The sequence below is a fragment of the Oryctolagus cuniculus genome, chromosome 5 (assembly GCF_964237555.1).
Source record: "Oryctolagus cuniculus chromosome 5, mOryCun1.1, whole genome shotgun sequence".
NCBI lineage: Eukaryota > Metazoa > Chordata > Mammalia > Lagomorpha > Leporidae > Oryctolagus > Oryctolagus cuniculus.
Window position 1 is genome coordinate 30,894,693 of NC_091436.1, and position 19,196 is coordinate 30,913,888.

General features: G+C 40.9%; 1 long non-coding RNA gene across 1 annotated transcript; it reads right to left on the reverse strand.

The window, feature by feature from the left end:
* Positions 1-1,591: 1,591 nt before the first annotated feature.
* On the reverse strand, positions 1,592-15,417 carry LOC127492957 (uncharacterized). Its single transcript, XR_007922805.2, has 3 exons — positions 15,190-15,417; positions 5,335-5,615; positions 1,592-3,212 (listed from the first exon to the last, which is right to left on the reverse strand). It is a non-coding gene; the product is annotated as an uncharacterized lncRNA (long non-coding RNA).
* Between the last annotated feature and the right edge of the window lie 3,779 nt (positions 15,418-19,196).

The following is a 19,196-nucleotide window of genomic DNA, read 5'->3' on the forward strand; positions in this document are numbered from 1 at the left end:
ATGGGAAGCTTGAGGTTTTTCCCCCACGCGATGGCCGTTTCTAATATCAGGATTGCTGTAGCCGTGGGGGATAGGAGTGTAGAGGTGAGAGAGACATCAAAACGTGTAGGGAGGGGATGAAACCCAGGGAGCCCCGCACATAGGGAACATTTGTATAGGCTGATGAGGTATGCAGCTAAGCAACCAACACAGCCCATGTAGTAACTGGAGTACAAAAGTCCTCAGAAAGGATGCATTCGAGAGCCTCTTACAGATCCCAGAGGGACCCCACAGGTCACAGAGGGACTTGCCAGAAAAGCCCATCACTGGCTATTTGCAGAGCTGTCTGGTGCCAGTGCCAAGAAGCTGTGTCTCCTACACATTTCACCAGACTCCACTGAGTCTTAGAGGTGACAGGGCCCTCCTAGTTTTAATAGTTTCTGGTTTTATAGGACATAGAAGTTCTAGGTCCCAGGGGATTATTTCTCCTTTGGGATCTTGATGTGAATGTGCTTTTCTCTGACCACAACCTCCTTACAGATCGTCGCTCCCATTCCCCCCAGTCCACTCAGCTTGTTTGCTCACCCACTGTGGCACAGCACGGTTTCGTGATGTTGCACAAATGACTTCACCACTCTGTGACTCCATTTCCACTATGAAATAGAGCAAGTAGTAGTACCTGCCTCTTAGGGTTCTTATAAAGGACACAAGACTCAAGGACTAGAAAGTATTTAGAATATACATGCATGTGAACTGTAGCTCTTTTTAGAGACATCCAAATGAGAAAGATTTTTTGTAGTAGTATTCTGACAAATTCACACCAGCTGAGCCTGATCTCACATCAGCTGGTAGAGAGCCACTTCCAGGTCCTGAAGTGACTGACATTCTAAGGGGCGTCACAGCGAGCCTCCAAAGCCGATATGGAAGTGGTAGGGAGGGATCAAGGAAGAGGGAAGACTGAAGGGGATGGCAGTCTCTAGAGGGCTAGGGAGGTGTGAGGGTGGGTGCATTCGAGAGAGGGGAAGGCCCATGGGAAGAACCTGTAGCATCTGTCAGTTGAGAGAGAGACAGGGACGGGGAAGGGGGAGGGGACGCTTTGCAGGCATCCAGGCCTGGTATTAGGACCACAGCTCAGGGGCTCTGTTTCTTCATGCTGAACTCTCCAAATCCTGCCCTCAAGCCTCCAGCTTCTGAGATCTCATCTGAGTGAAAGGTCTGTATCTCCAGTCATTCCACAAGGCATCTTTACATCGGATATTTAGCAACCCACTCTTAGAGCTGCCTCTCTCCAAAAGTCTTATCTATGTCATTGGTAATACCCTTCTTGTAATCATCCAAGGTTGAAATCTTTATCGATTTGCAACTCTTTGCTCCTAAAATTCAAGCTCGGCATGTATTAGCTAAGTGATCTTGAGCAGGCCTTGGACTTCTGATTTTTGTCTCCTTACCTACAAGTTGTAGTTAGTTTACCTGCCTCATAAAGGCTGTTGACAAGAATAATTGTATTACTACTGTAATAGTAGTAATATTGTGTTAGAATGGCACTAGTATTACTAAGTGTACCATGTTAGTAGTGATATATTAATGGAGTAATAATAAAGCTAACATTTACTGAGCTCTTAGCATTTTCTCATTTAATCCTTTTGACAACTCTATGAAGTAGGCCGTATTTTTATCTTTGAGTCATAAAACAATGAGGCTTCAGAGGCTCATCCATCCATTCCACAAGTGTTGTCCATGTGCCTAGTCTGTACCAGAGGGCTTTTCTAGAAGCTTGGGATTCACCAGTACCTGGTCCCCCACCTTGTAGGACTTGCCTCCTAGTATAGAAAATCAACCCAACAAAGAAAACCACCACAGACTAAGAGGAGTTCTGGGCAGTAAACAAGAGCAACTTGGCAGGGAGGTCATGGGTGGGGAGAAGGGTAACCTGGGAAGTCATCTCATGCAGGGCAGCCTTTAGGCTGGGAAGGGCTGGGTAGGAAGGCCTCCAAACAGGAAGGAGCTGACATGCTCAAGAAAGGTGAAGATAGGCAGGGGCTGGAACAGAGTGGGAGATGGGAGATTTGGGAGAGTCCCTGAACACAGAGACCCTCAGTCGCCATGACAAGGCCTTGGCAGTTTATTGTCATTCAATGGAAAGGTTAAATAGAGAAAGCTAAGTCTGGGGCTGGCATTGTTGTGCAGTGGGTTAAACCATGTCTTGCAACACCAGCATCCCATATAGGAGTGCTGTATCAAGTTCCAGCTGCTCTGCTTCCTGCTAATGTGCCTGGGAAGGCAGAGGAAGATGGCTGGAGGGCTTGGGCCCCTGCCCCCTATGTGAGAGACCTGGATGGAGTTCCTGGCTCCTGGCTTCTGCTTGACTGAGTCCTGGTTGTAGCAGCCATTTAGGGAGTGAACCAGAAGACAGATTTCTCTCTGTCTCTGTTGCTCTGCCTTTAAATAAATAAATCTTTAGTAAAGCAAACTGAGCAGTGAAATGACTCATCCAAGTTAAAAATTTTGAATGTGTTTTGGCTTCAGTATGGTGAAAGACTGAAAGTGTGAGACAGAAAGAGAGGAGGCGAGATGGGCAGTGACCACAGAGGTCAAGGCAGGAGATGTTGGGGCTTGGGCTACAGGAGCCAGGGCCAATGGATGTGGGTGACTAGAGGAGGGCTTACCTTGCTGGAGGCGAAAAGATGGGACTGACTGCCTCTATGTGGTCTTTAGAATGGACACCAACTTGGCTCACTTGCAATGGAGATTAATAAGCAGTCAGCATTCAACCCACATAAGTTTCCCTGGGGGTTTAATCTTAGGTAAGGCGGGAAGAGGTTCTGCTGACTGGCTCTCCATTGGAAGCGAAACATTAGGTTTTGTTGGGTTGGGGAGGTGAGGCCATGCCCTCTAGATCTCTGGCTCCTCCCCCTCAGCGCACAGCACCTGGTTTGCACCTATTATGGTGTTCCATGCTGGTGTAGTTGCTTCTTTTGAGCATGATACTCTGAAAATGGTGGTGTTGCTTGCTACCAGCACCCCCTGAGGGTCATATATGGTGGTACTGAGCTACTCTGGGCATATGCCTGGGTTGGAAAAGTTCCTACTTAGGCAGTAGGGGGTCTTTCACCATTAGAGTCTGGATGCTGCTTGTTCCTGGTTGGTTTGGCACTGGGTGGTGTGACCTGTGGTCAGAGATGGATGTGTTCAGGTCGGGAGTTCTGTTTCCATCTTGTGTCTTCATCAGTGGCCTGTAGGAGAAACAATACACAAAGGAGAGAAACCATCTCAAGTCTGAGCCCTGTGAAATTCTACCATTAGTAGACAAGCAGAGATGAATCCAGAGATGCGAGAAGAGAAATTTGTCCCAGGTCACCCAGTAAATAAAGAGCTGGGCTGTGATTGGCCATGCTGCACTTGTGAGGAATCTTCCAGGCCTGCCACTGCAGCCCGAGTTACTGCAACCATCTCTTCTACCTCCAATTCCTCCGTTTGACATTCAAGGCCTCCTTTAATTGGTTCTTCCTTATTTCTGGCACCACCCATGTTCATAAATACTCTACAGCTTAGGAAGTTCTAGATACTGGTAGGGAACTACTGTATGTAATAGTAACCACCACAATAACAACATTCATTCATTCACCGAATATTGAGTGCTTGCTGAGTGTCAGGCCCCTGAGGAAAATGCAGAGGACAAAGTAGAAGGCCCTGCTCCTGTGGCACTGACACTGGGGAAGTGGACTTGTCCAGCCCAGTTTTCTCATAGGATATCCCACGGATCACATTCATTTCCACCTCTACAAACATTTATTCTGCTTTCCTCACTACTCTCCCCTCCACTCCATTTACTCAAATCCTTCCTTCCCAGAGAAGTTGGCTTGTCTAAACATAGCACCTGCTGGGGCCAGTGCTGTGGCAAAGCAGGTTAACGCCCTGGCCTGAAGCGCCAGCAGCCCATATGGGTGCTAGTTCATATCCTGGCTGCTCCACTTCCGATCCAGCTCTCTGCTATGGCCTGGGAAAGCAGTAGAAGATGGCTCAAGTGCTTGGGCCCCTGCATCCACGTGGGAGACCCGGAGGACGCTTCTGGCTGCTGGCTTTGGATTGGCACAGCTCTGGCCATTGCGGCCAGTTGGGGAGTAAACCATCAGATGGAAGACCTCTCTCCCTGTCTCTCTCTCTCTGCCTCTCCTCTCTCTGTGTAACTCTGACTTTCGAATAAATAAATAAATCTTTAAAAAACACATAGCACCTGCTGTGTTCCCACTTGTGAGTATCACTTTCTCACGTCTACTCACTGCCACAAAGATCCTAGAGTGTTCCAGAGACATCAACAGAGACCATTGCAGAGATAACCAGATCCCCATATGCAAACCCATGAGAGAGTCAAACCTGGAGAAATAGATGCCCACAAGAAGAAGAGAGAACATGGGCTTTGGTGAGTAAAACAAAAGGGTACATTTGGCTACAAAGGGAGAGTGGGAGGGGATGAATGCTGTAGAGAAGATGAATAGGGCTGGGGAGATGGTGGAGAGGGGAAATGAATTAGTAGCAAAAAAAAAAAAAATTAGGATACTCAGGTAGAATGCTCCACCCAGAGGGTTAAGGAGAGAACTTGGAGTGCTATTTGGAGCACCCGTGTCTTGTTACCTATTGCCAAGAGCAGAAGACAGTAACAGCTACATTTGGAGCTTTTCCTGGGAGCCGAGGCTCAGAGGCAGGCTCTGACAAGGAAGGTCAGCTCTTTGTCTTCAGCAAGCACAAGCTATATTAGGGAAATTTCTCTGGGTGTTAACCTATTTAACACTAAAGCCTTCTCAACCACGTAGATTAGTCTAATGCACTCTGACGAGGTTACGTAGATAATGCTCTCATATGCTTACCTACAGTTAACAGCTAACTCCATTAGCACAACTGACTTGGTTGAATAGTGAATTACTGTTTAGTATGCACAGAGGATCACCTCTAGCCCAGAACGGTGGGACACTGCTGAGTTTCCTTATATTCCAGCAGATGGAGCCATAGTCTGGAAGGGCTCAAGACACCTCTGGGACTGATGCCCACCCCTCAAAGAAAAAAAAAAAAATCAATAACAAGAAGAGGGTGGGGAGAAAGAAGGAAAACTAATTTAAAAAGTTAAAAAATATGTTAAAAATTATATCACTTTCTTTTTTTTTTAATAGAACCAGTCTTTGGTTGTACCGTACCTGTGCCAGTGTTTGGCCCATAGGCTGTATCTGATAACTAGTGAATGCATACATGAGATATAATCTGATGACCAGGCTGTGGCTTGACTTTAGTGTGTGATTCTCTCTTCCTCATTCTCTCCCATCCCTTTGATTATTTACATATTCATAACCTTTGAACACCTACCTCTCATTAAAATGTCACGGAAACATTCAGTGACACTTGAATGCAGGGTCACACTGATGTCAAAGGGAAGTGTTGGGAGCAACATGTGATAAAAATAGCCCTGTAGAGGTTCCCACTGTCTTCCAAGCTCTAACACTGCACTCAGGCACTATTTTGTGAAGTGTGTCCCCAGGCACTGCGTCAATATCATCTGGGTTGTTTGTCAGAAGTTCCAGTTCCCAGGCCATTCCCAAGTGGATCTGAGTCAGTGCTTCTGGGCTGCGACACTCCAAGTGATTCTCCTGGAAGAAGAAACAAATCAAAACAAAACAAACTGGAACAAGCTGGAAAACCTTGGCTTGTTAGTGGCATGCAAGCTGACAACCCCTTACCCTCAATCCTGAAATCCAGAGGATTGAAATCTTTGATAATTGGAAGTTTTTCATTACTCATTTTGGAGGCCAGCTCTGACCCATGAAATGGTGTGAAGCTACAAGTGATCTGATTCATTGCCTTTAATACGAACCTTTATTTCCTGTGCTGTAGAAATATTAATCTGTTTGATTAGAACTCCTGACCCTACTGGGGGTGTTACGGATGGGTGTGTGGTACCCACAATGAATTGTCTTTCTGAAACCCAACAGAATTTTGACTTAGAAACACACATAGTCTCAGGAGTTTTTGATCGGGGGCACCTATATTGTGTTCTCTTGTCTCATCTGTCCACGGCATTTGAAGCCATTACATTTGGCTCTGATGATTACAAAGGTAGATAAGAGCATATGGGGTTGGGACCAAGAGACCTCATCTTTCTGGGCTTCAGCTGTCTTCCCTGAACTTGAGGGGACATGCATAAAATTTGGATTTTGATGCTTCTTACTCTCTTAAGAAACGTTCAGGCATTATTGCCCCAAATATTAGATTGTGCTGTCTTATTATTCTTCTTTTAAAAGTTTATGAAACAGAAAATCTTTCTGTGCCTTTAGGCATTAGACAGAGTCAATGCAGATCTTTCAGTGGTGTGACAGGACATTTGCCTAGATGCTTCTCTTATTTGGATAATTTATTGTACTCAGCAAAAACTACCATGAGTAGAGCCAGCGCCACAGCTCACTTGGCTAATCCTCCACCTGCAGCACTGGCACCCGGGTTCTAGTCCCGGTCGGGGCGCCGGATTCTGTCCTGGTTGCTCCACTTCCAGTCCAGCTCTCTGCTGTGGCCAAGGAAGGCAGTGGAGGATGGCCCAAGTGCTTGGGCCCTGCACCCCATGGGAGACCAGGAGGAAGCACCTGGCTCCTGCCTTCGGATTGGCACAGCACTCCAGCCGTGGTGGCCATTTTGGGGGGTAAACCAACGGAAAAGGAAGACCTTTCTCTCTGTCTCTCTCTCTCACTGTCTAGCTCTGCCTGTCAAAAAAAAAAAAAAAAAAAAAAAAAAAAAAAAAAAAAAACCACCAACTACCATGAAATTAATAGAATACAGACTTAATCATGAACTGCACAGAGTGCTATGGAACATTGTGGAAGGAAATATTACTTAGGTTAATGAGAGGACAAACGAGATACAGGGTATGGGAGTTGAAACAGCCACTACTACCAGTAGCTCTTGCAGCTTAAGAGTCCAAAGGTCAGCAAGTTGCCTTTTAGCAGAATCCTGACCCCAAGCCCAGGGGGCTGGAGTGTCTCTCTACATCCTATAGCCCTGCTTTGAAGATTTTTTTAATTTTCAAAAATTTTCATAGAACAAAATAATGAGCTCTCAGTTTGCTCTATGGGAAGCAATGGGTTGAATTATGCCCTCTCCTCCAATATGTACCTTGAAGTCCTCACCTCATTACCTTAGAGTGAGGTCTTTAAGACAATCCTCTTCTGTATGACTGGTTTCCTTCTAAGAAAGGGAAATTTGGAGGCAGACACCTTTAGGGGAGATCACCATGTCAACATGAAGGGTTCATCTTTGGGCCAGGGGAGACAACTGGAACAGATCCTTCCCTCTGTAGGAACCAACCCTGACTCTGACAATATCTAGATATTGGACTTCTCACATGCAGAACTAGGAGACACTGAATTTCATCGTTTTAGCTACCCAGCTGGTGGACTTTGTTACAGCAACGCGAGCAAAGCCATACATGGTGTCCAGTCCAATGGGTGAATGAAACATGTACAATATCTGATGTGTGCATCTGGATACTCCTTTCACTACTGGATTCATTTGTGCCCTATTACGTGTTTGCCATTTGTCTCATTCTTCTGTCTAGTTAAAAACAATTATGGTACTAGATGCATCTTCATAAGCTCTTTCAAATTTTTTTGAGTTTAGAAATGATATAAATTAGTAAGTATTTTTTCCTTTGAGTACATTTAGCTCAAACATGGTTACACATGAAATTATTAAATAGTCAACTATTCACCTAAAATTATAGGGCAAAATCCAATTCTGTACCATTGGGTGGAGTGGATTATGAAGGGTGTTAAGTTTAGTTTCATGGCAAATGATTTCTCCATTGTGGGGCTGAATTCTTCAGGTAGTGTGCATTTTTTTTTTTTTTTATTTGAGAGAGAGAGAGAGACAAAGTCAGACAGAGCTCATCTATGCTGATTCACTCCCCAAATGCCCACATCAGGCTGGGTCAGGGCCAGGCTGAAGCTGGGAGCAGAGAACTCAATCTAGGTCTCCCACATGGGTGATAGGGACACCTCTACTTGAGCCATCATCAGCTGCTGCCTCCCAGGGCACACATTAGCAAGAAGCTGGACTCAGGAGTGGAGCTGGTACTCAAACCTGGGCCCTCCCATGTGGGATGCAGACATCCACCTGGTAGCTTATGTTCTTGGTGAAATGCCTACCATGAGTATGCCATTTTAAAGTGGAGCTTGTGCCACTAAGAAGTCATAACTGTCTTCAACTCCTCATGACACAGAGCTGAGAAAAAGAAAATCATCTTGAGTAAAAGGCTATGGCAGGAAGTTTATGAAGTGTGCAAAGAAGTCAAGTTCTAAGAAGTACTGTTTATTGTGCATCTGCTATGTGCAGGCACTCTGCTGGATATCTGATACACTACAAACCTCTTAATCCTTTTAATAACCTTGCAAAGATGTGTCCCTAATCTCCCAATTCAAACCCAAAAATACATAGCTCAGAGGAGTAAACCAACTTGTCTAAGAGCAATTAGTAGAAAGGTGAACTGAGATTTGAAATACATAAACCTGCTTTTAACTTCTACAATATTTACATTCCTCCAACTTCCCTCCTTTAAAGCTCACATGTTTTTGTGTTTTAAATACAAATCAGGCTCCACATCTATAGAAGTGTAGTTAATGAAGAATCTTATTTTAAGTTTGAACACTTTTAAGTTTTTGGCCCAGAGACAAAAATCTCTGCATTTAGTAGAAAGTATATAAATAATATATGAAAAAATGACCCTATCTTTATAGCCCAATGAGACATGTTACCACCAATTCCTTTATGAGAATAGTGTGGAAGTTCATTTCCAAACTACTCTCTACATTAGTTATGGATATTTTGTTCTAATCCCTAGAAAGTAGGCTATGGAAGAACTAATAATTGCATTCCAAGATTCATGCTCTCTTTCCTACAAGAGCACTTTGTTAAAATTTTAATTTTAAGCCTTCCTTCCAGATAGTTGGAGCTCCGTGCTTGGTTCTGGTCCCTGTACTGTGAGTGGAGGTGCTGATCAAGCTTCTTTGACTGGAACGCTGGTGGTGGTTGGAGCTGACCAAGCCATTGTATACTTTCAGCTGGAAGCCAGTTATTTAGGAAAGAAGAGTTCAAAAAGAAGAGCTGCAAGACTGTGAAGTTATTTCATCAGCTGGAATCACCAGTCTAGATTAGCCTGGTTCACAATACACCTTTGTATTGCAGGGTAATAAAATGTATGTTTTGAAAGCCACTGTTATTATGAGATCATTGGTACTGCAGCCAAACCAGAATTTTGACTAGTAAACCATTTCGAATAATTAAGCAGAACACTCCAAATCTTCTGAATCTGAATATGTGCAAAAAAGTTCCTACATAGAATTGTGTACCTTATTTTAGTATTCATTCAATAACTCAAAATATTTAATTACTGGGGACACTTCATTTCCTCTGTCTCTGTATTCTCTTTATTGAATGTCTACCAGAGGATTCTGGCTTCTCAAGTTGCCTTAGGAGCATCTGAACTGGGTCTGAAAACCCAGGCCCCCATTTTTTAATTTTTAAGTTCAGGGTAGGAGCAATTTGGAAAGTGAAGGCACCACGAGGCTGATCTGTTACTCATTAGTGATTTTGTTTAAGCCCAAACAGCCCAGAAAGTGACTGGAAATTTTTGCCATAACCTCACCTAAGAGCACACTTTGAAACCTGAGCAGGGTGTTGGGATAGGGGTTTCTCAGACTTGTCTGAGGTTTCTAGAGATAACACATTGGCAACTTCCAGAAGAGGGGTGTGTGTGTGGGAGGTATTATAACCAGAATTCCCCCATAGTCCCCTTCTCTAAAATAGGATATAGAGAAGATGTGGGAGGAGTGCCCCCAAACCACTTAGAAGTCTCAGTTGTAAAACCAGTGACTTATTGGCGAGCACATGGGGTCACCACCTTCAAGTTCTAGAATTCATTTCAACGAAGAGAAGAAAAGTGAAAGGTATTTATCTCATTACTATGAATGCTTTAACAAGCCATTGCACTCAGGAAATTTATCACAGAGTTTAAAAAGTTAGTTTCAGGTAGGATCAGGGCTTGATAAAAGCCCTCTGGATTCTTTACCTTCACTTCACATATGCCATCAAAGATGATAAGGGGTCAGCCTGATACAGACACTGGAGTTAATGTTACAGGGGAGGAAGAAAGACACTTGGTGGCATTTTAGCTAATACCAGAAAGACAGGTGTTGTTATTGATAAAATTCTTCCTGGAAATAGAAATACTACGGTAATAGGGAAGAAAGGAGTGAGCAAAAGAGGAAAATCCTGGTGCTCATTGAATTTAAAAAAAGCAAGGTCAATAAAGAATATTAGGGTAAATCTGACAACATCCCCCAAACAAAAATAAAGCATTACTAACTGACCCCAAAGAAATGGAGATCTATGAACTAGCTGACAGAGAATTCAAAATGCTTATCTTAAAGAAGCCTTGTGATCAACGAGAGAATAGACAATTAAATAAAATATTAGGAAAACAATATATGAACAAAATGACAAGTTCCACAGAGAGATATAAACCACCAAGAAGAATCAAATGCACATTTTTGGAGCTAAAGAATGCAATGTATGAACTGAGAAATTCAACTCAAATTTTCAAAAGAAGACTTAATCAAGTGTTAGAAAGAGTTAGTGAATTTGAAGACAGGTCATCCAAAATTACCCACTGAGAAGGGAAATAAAAAAGAACAAAAGGGTGAAGAAAGCCTTTGGGACATGATCAAGTGAACTGATACGTGCATAATGGGAGACTCAAAAGGAGCAGAGGAAGAAGGGACTGCAAATACATTTAAAGAAATAGTGAAAGATGAAAATATTAAAATAGATTAAATATGAAGATATTCACTTAAATACATTGTGATCAAAATCTCAAAAGCTAAAGACAGAATCTTGAAAGTAGCAAGAGAAAAGCAATTCATTTTATATATAACAGAACTTCCATTAGACTTTCAATAGATTTCTGAACAGAGACCATATAGTCCAGGAAAGGATGGGATAACATATGAGTATTCAAAGTACTGAAAAGCAAAAATAGTCAATCAATAATAGTAAAACTCTATAAGGGCGTTCTTCAGAAATGAAAGAGTGATAAAGACTCTCCCAGATAAATAAAAGCCCTGGGCATTAATTACCACCAGACCTGCCTTACAAGAAATGCTAAAGAGAGTTCTTTAAATTGAAATCAAGGGACCCTAACTAACAACATAAAAATGTATGGAAGTATTAAACTCACTGTAAAGATGAGTATATTGTCAAATTCAGACTTCTAAAACATTGTAATGGTGGCATATAAATAACATTTTACTCTAGTACAAATGTTAAAGGATAAAAGTATTAATATAGCTACTTCTATAATTTGTTAATTTATGCATAATACACAAAAGAGGAAAATTGTGACATAAAATGTATGGGGAAGAGAAGTTAAAGTATACAATTTTTATATGCAGTAGGTTAAGTTGTTGTTAGCTCGAAATTTATAATAGATTTTTATGTAAGTTTCATTGTAACCATAACAAACAGAAACCTATAATAGATACATAAAAGAAAGGGAGAAGAAAAGCTATAACTACCACTACTAGAAAAAAATTAAATACAGAAGAAGAAGATAAAGAGAAGAATAATAGAACAACAGAACTTTAAAAAAACCTTCAGAAACAACGAACAAAATGGCAGTAGTAAGTCATTGCCTATTGAAAATTGGTTTAAATCTAAGTGGATTAAGTTCTCCAATCTAAAGACATAAAGTGGCTGAATGGATTTCTTTTTTAAAAAAAAGACCAAACTATATGCTGCTTCAAAAAGACTCACTTTAGTATTAAGGGCACACACAAGCTTAAAGTGAGGGGCTAGAATGATATATCATGTGCAAATGTAACCAAAGCAGAGCAGGAGTGGCTAAACTGACATGAGATAAAGCAGACTTTTAGTAAGTCACAAGACAAGAGCACGGGAGACAAAGGAGGTTACTCTATAATGATGAAGGGATATTCATCAGGAGGATATAATAACGAAATATAAAGACACCAACATTGGAACATGTAAATATATCAAGCAAACATGAACAGAGCTCAAGGGAGAAATAGATAACATTAGAATAGTAGGGGACTTCAATACTCCACTTTCAACAGTGTATAGATTGTCCAGACAGAAAATTAGAAAGGACACAGTAGATTTTATAAACACAACAGACCAAATTAATCTAATAACACTCATTTCACCTGACAGCAGCAGAACTCCCATTCCTTTCAAGTGCACATGGAACATTCTCCAGGAAAATCATATGTTATGCCAGAAAAAAATGCTAAAAATGTTTAAGATTGAAATCATATCAGGTATTTCTCTTTTTTCTTAAGATTTATCCATTTATTTGAAAGGCAGAGTTACACAGAGAGAGAAGCAGAGGCAGAGAGAGAGAGAGGCAGAAGCATAGAGAGAGAAAAAGAGAGAGGTCACTCATCTGCTGGTTCACTTCCCAAATGGCTGCAATGGTTGGAGCTGAGCCAATCTGAAGCCAGGAGCCAGGAGCTTCTTCTGGGACCCCCACGCAGGTGCAGGGGCCCAAGGACTTGGGCCATCCTCTACTGCTTTCCCAGGCCATAGCAGAGAGCTGGATCAGAAGTGGAGCAGCTGGGACTTGAACTGGCGCCCATATGGGAAGCCAGCACAGCAGACCGGAGCTTTAACATTCTGAGCCACAGTGCCGGCCCATTCAAGTGTCTTTTTCAACCACAATGGTATGAAACTAGAAGTCAATAACAGGAAAATTTACAAATATGTAGACATTAAAGAATATAGTCCTGAAAAACAAACAAATCCAAGAAAAAAGGAATTGAGATAAATTAAAAGGAAAAAACAGCATATCAAAACATAGGATTCAACAAAATCTATTAGAAGAGGTCAGTTTATAGCAACAAACAGCTACATAAAGAATGATTTTGTATAAACAGCCTAACTTGACACAGCTAGCAAAAGAAAAACATCTTAAGCCCAAAGTCAGCAGAAGGAAGGAAATACTAGAAAGAGCAGAGTAGGAACAACTGAAATAGAGGCTGTAAAACAAGGAAAAAATTCAGTGGAACTAAGAGTTTTTTTGTCAAGAGATAAAATTACAAGCCTTTCCCTAGACTAACTTAGAAAAAAGACTAAGACTCAACTAAATACAATTATGAATGAAAGAGGAGCTACCACAGAACTGATGCCTCAGAAATACAAAGGGTCATAAGAAACCATATAAACAGTCATAACCAACACCCTAGTAGAAATGGAGATTTCCTAGAAACACAGCCTACCAATACTGAATCATGAAGAAATAGCAAATACGAACTATCAATAATGAATGAAGTCATTGAATCAATTATCAAATCATGTCCAACAGAGAAAAACTTATGACCTGAGAACTTCACTGGTGAATTTTAACAAACATTTGAAGAAGAATTAATGCCAATACTTCTTAAACTCTTCCAAACACCATCCTTATAGCAAAACCAAAGACATTACAGGAAAGGAAAATTATAAGCCAATATCTCAAATAACCTAGATACAAAAATCTCCATACAAAACTGGCAAGCTGAGATCAGAGGAACATTGAAAAAAATCACACACAATGATCAGGTGTGATTTATCACTTGGATACAATGATGATCCATCATGTGCAAATCAATATATGTGATGTACCATTTTAATAGAAAGAAGGTAAAAGATGTAAGTGAAGCATTTGACCAAATTCAATATTGTTTCATGATAAAAATAGTTAGCTGTATAGAGAATATACCTCAACATAATAAAGACCATACATGACAAGTACAAAGCTAACATATTTATTGATGAAAAGTTTAGTTTTTCCTCTAAAGGTCAGGAACAAGCTAAGGACACTCACTCTTACTGTTCTATTCAATGTAGTACTGAAAGTTCTAGTCAGGGCTATTAGGTACCAAAAAATAAATCACATACATCCAGATTGAAAAGTAAAGGTTTCTCTTTTTGCAGATGGCATAATCGTACATAGAGAAAACCTTAAAGACTCCACCAAAAAGCTGTTAAAATAAACAAATTTGATAAAGTTGTAGAATACAAAATTAACATATAGGGGATGGAATGGTGATGTAATAGGTTAAGCCTCTTCCTGTTATGCTGGCATCTCATCATGAGCACTGGTTTGAGTCCTGGCTGCTTCATTTCTGATCCAGATCCCTGCTAATGACCTGGGAAAGCAGTGGAAGATGGCCCAAGTGCTTGGGGCCCCTGTACCCTTGTAGGAGACCTGGAAGAAGCTCTTGGCTCCTGGATTCAGATTGTCCCAGCTCTGGTCATTGCGACCATTTGGGGAGTGAACCAGTGGATGAAAGATCTCTCCCTCTCCCTCTGTGTGTGTGTGTGTGTGTGTGTGTGTGTGTGTGTCTATAACTTTGCCTCTCAAATAAATAAGTAAATCTTGAATAAAATCAACATAAAAAATCAGTTGTGTTTCTATACACTAGCAAGTAACTATCAAAAAAAAACCACAAGAAAAAAATCCCCATTTACAATGCATTAAAAATTCTTAGGAATAAATTTAACAAAGGTGGTGAATGATCTCTACACTGAAAACTGAGAGAAACTGAAGAAGATTTAAACAAGTGAAAATATAACCCATGATAACCCATGTCCTATTGATTGATAGATAATGTTTAAGTGTCCATACTACTCAAAGTGATTTACAGACTCATGAATACCTATCACATTTCTAGTAGCATTTTTAACAGAAATACAAAAAAACACTAAAAATCATATTAATCACAAAAGATCTGAAATAGTCAAAGCATCCTTGAACAAAAGAACAAAGAAAAAACAGGGGAAAAGCCTCTTGACATTGGTCTGGGCACTGATTTTTCGATATGATCCCCAAAATACAGATAACAAAAGCAAAAACAGATGAATCAGATTATAGCCAACTAAAAAGTTCCTGCACAGCAAAGAAAACCATTAAGAGAGAGAAGAGACAGCCTTCAGAATGGGAGAACATGTTTCCAAACCATGTATCTGATAGGAAGTTAATATCCAAAATATATAAGGGGCTCAACAATTCAATAGCAATAAAAAATTAAAAACTCAGACAAAAGATCTCAGTAGAAATTTTTTTAAAAAAGCCATACAGATGGCAACCCTTATATGAAAAAAATGCCCAGCATCATTAATCACCTGGGGAATGCCCGAGAGAAGCCACCACAACCTCTCAGCTCTGTTTTGCTCCTAGTTCAAGGTAGAAGCACTTGATTGCTCTTGTGTGCCCTCCATCCATTGCTGTCTGCACCATGAGATGGAGCAACCAAGGAGTGGCAGTCATCACAGGGCCTGTGCTAAGCTACTGAGACTCTAACTGAGCTAAATAAGCCTCTTTTTCTTCTCAAGCAGCCTGTAACAGCTATTTCATTATGGTTATGAGAAGCTGACTAACACACTCACGTTGACATTTAATCCCCATTGTGAGCTACCAAGAGGGTGGGAACTTAATACACTATGGTGTTGAGAGGTGGGGCTTGGGAGAAATTACTAAGATTACCTAAGGTCACCAGGGAGGGGGTCCCCATGGTAGGATACTGGTAGCTTGATAGGAAGAGGGAGAGAGACCAGGATCAACACATGTATATACACACACACGTGAGTGTGTGCACACACACACGTGTACTCCCTGTCTCTGGTGCCCTGAGTTCCTTGGGACTCTGTCAGCAAGGAGACAATCACCAGATGAGCCCCTTGATTTTGACCAGAGCCTGTGCCATAATAAACCTCTTTTTTCTATAACTTACCCAATTTGTGATATTGTGTTACTAGCAACAGAAAACAGGAAGTGAAATCAGCATGTTGGAGAGAGATTTGCATTCCCACATTCAGAGCAGTAATATTCCTTATAGCTAAGACATGGAATCTATGTAAATGTCCACATAAAGAAAATGTTGTTGTGGGAAAACTGGTGAGATGAGGTCACGTTGGTGTCCTGGTGTCGATGACAATTTATGAGACCAAACACAATGGTGAGAAGAGAAGAAGCTAAGTTTTATTTGAGTAGGAGACAGAGAAGCCCCCAGCAAATGGAGGGACTGATAGAGGGAGACCAAGTCACTGAAGTCTCACAGGCTACGGGTATTTGTATATCTTTAACACATCATCTCCAAAGAGCAAATGTACTGGTTCTATATTAGCTATTGTGAAGGCAGGGGCAGTCCTAATGGGACCTTTTCTAACTTGCTTTTGTCAAAACCTAAATCTCGCTGTTCATTGGCAAATAATTGTTGCCATGGGCTTCCATTCTGTTTTGTTTAGTGTGTACATGCTGGCAAGGAGCCATGGGATGGAGTTGGGCAGGTTAAGTAAGTTCCGGAGATCAGACATTCAGCCTTGTCTTGACTAATACTGTCATGTGTATTGGAAATTTGCTGGGAGAGTAGATCTCCTAGTTCTCACCACACACAGAAAAGGAAAAAATATGTGAGGTGATGAATATGTGAATTAGCTTGATTGTGGCAATCACTTCACAATGTATACATGTGTCAAAACATCCTGTCGCATATCACCAATATATCCCACATATACTTGTCAATTATATTTTAATAAAGCTGAATATTGAGAAGGAGCTAGATCGGAAGGAGAGATCAAAGAATGAATTTCATCATTTTTGGCCTAATACAGGACATCTCTTTCTTCAATTGTTAAAGCCCAATGGCTGAATATCCAAATGAAATGATCACATGAACGCTTTAAATCCTGGGCAGAATTAGGTGGAGAAACTTAAACAGATAGAGTCACTGCCTTTGACTATAAATTCTAAGCAGATGACGGTGACCTAATTTTTGGAAACATATAACAAATTTGGTGTGCAGACTAGACTATTTTATATATATATATATATATATATATATATATATATATATATATATTTGAAAGGCAGAGTTACAGAGAGAGAGGTCTTCCAACTGCTGTTTCACTCCCCAGATGGCAAGGGCCAGAGCTATGCTGGTCCAAAGCCAGGAGCCTAGAGCTTCTTCCAGGTCTCCCACATGGGTGCAGGGGCCCAAGGGCTTGGGCCATCTTCTACTGCTTTCCCAGGCCTTAGCAGAGAGCTGGATCAGAAGTGGAGCAGCTGGGACTTGAACTGATGCCCATATGGGATGCTGGCAGTGCAGGTGGTGGCTTTACCCAGTAAGTTATGGTGCCGGCCCCAGTATTAATTTTCAAAATTTTTGCCATGCTACCACTCCAGAGAAATTTTCTGCTGTCCTAGGATTGTACTGTGTTAAATTACAATTCATAAATACATCAGTTAACCAGGTTTTTTTTGAGAGTGAAGCAAGAAGCAGCATGTTTTAATAGACAGTGACTACAAGCACTCTAAGAAAACCTCTACATATTTATATTTAGTTGACAGGGTGTTACCAGTAGAAAAGTAGATATTCTGGAACAAATCTATGAGCAAGTCCCATATGTGGTTTCAACCCAAAAGTCCCATCGTCTTATATGGCACAGGAAAAACACCACAATTCTCCAGACCTTTCCCCCAGACTGCCTGAGGACCTTAGGTTACTGGCAGGAAGCAATGCTGATGATACAAGTGGGTCTCTAGGCTGAGGCTGATACACAACTTTGCTGGCCAACTCTTATTTGGCAGAACAAGGTCTTCTCATATCACAGGCTAAGGAAGTGGCCAAAGCCAGAATTATTTAAAATAAGGGGAAAGTTTGAGTTGCTGTCCAGTTTATGACTCAATGAAACCAAACTCTGAAATATACAAGTAAAAAAATGGGAAGTGAACTAGGGAGGGTAGAACGGAATGCTCACCTAGCTGGGCCTTGATAAAGAGTATTTGGAAACAGGTGGCCTAAAAGATTAAAAATACCAGGCACAAATGGGATTAGTTAAGAATGGCAGGGGCCAGCTGAGTCAGGAACACGGGGGTGGATATGGACTTAAGCTTGGTTTATAAAGCTAAAGAAGCCCAGTTGTTTGAAATTATATAAATGGGCCCTACCTTAGTAATATGTACTGTAGCCTACTTGTGGGTTGTAGTGGAGGTTGAAAGAATAGAGTACAACTTTCTAGAAGCCTTTTCTTTTGACACTGTAGGCTTGCATTCTTGAAAGTGTAGACACTGGTCTGGGACAAGAGTAGGCTGCGGGTAGATGTCTGTGTTTTGGTAAGATAGCAGATGGACAAGAACTTACAATTTTATTAGGACAAAAAGGAGAAGTCATCTTCAGGCCCAACCTGTTCAATTTGATAGGCTAATACCATGTTCTGACTTTAACACAGTAAACTATTGAAATCTGAAAGAATTTAAGAGCTGTGGGGGCGGGCTCTGTCACAGAAACTACAGGAGATCCTGGTTGCCATAGTTAGCGTCCATGAACTTCTGTTTTACTTTAACAAAAAAGTTACTTTTGTTTTTAAGGATCAAATCTGATGACATTGATAAAATAAGTTTGAACACTATAAATCGTTATACAAATGGAATACACTGTTTTATGAAATTGTCACTCTTTGCTCACAGAACCATGGCTTGGTTACCCTGGAGATTAATTGGGTTGTCTCTTTTACTAAAAACAAAGAAAAAGAAAAAGTTGTCATTTATCACTGACTTATGAAGAGTTCTGCTATAGGCCCAATTATGTAAACCTAGCCTAGCAATTATCTTTCCTTTCCCCAGTTCCCAAGAGACAAGACTGTGCATAAAGTCACATGTTGACAGTTTCCTGTCCTTGCTACTAAGTACAATAGCAATTTGATTAAAAGCCTTGACCGAAGATAATCCTTTACTGAAAAAAGGCCTCATAAAGTTTGTCTAGAAAACAAACATCTTTTTTCCATCTACTTAATAAAAAAGAACAATCACATTCTTACATTTCCTGAACAGAAATGTACTGAAATGCTTCAAGTTGAATGTTCTGAAGACAAAGTGGGAACTAGAATAAAGAATTCAGATTATATTTTGTAGAGAGGGGATTGAGTCACTTTGTAAAATTTAAAAAAAGACAACCCTCCCAAACAGGCAGTTCCTAGAAGTGAAAACACAATGATTAATAAACATAGGACATTAAAAACCAATGAAGTATATTTATACCTAGCAAATAACCCACAACTAAAAAGACTGAAAACATACAATGTTATGATAGGGGAAAATAAGTATGCTCTTACTAGTTGGGAATGCAAATTAT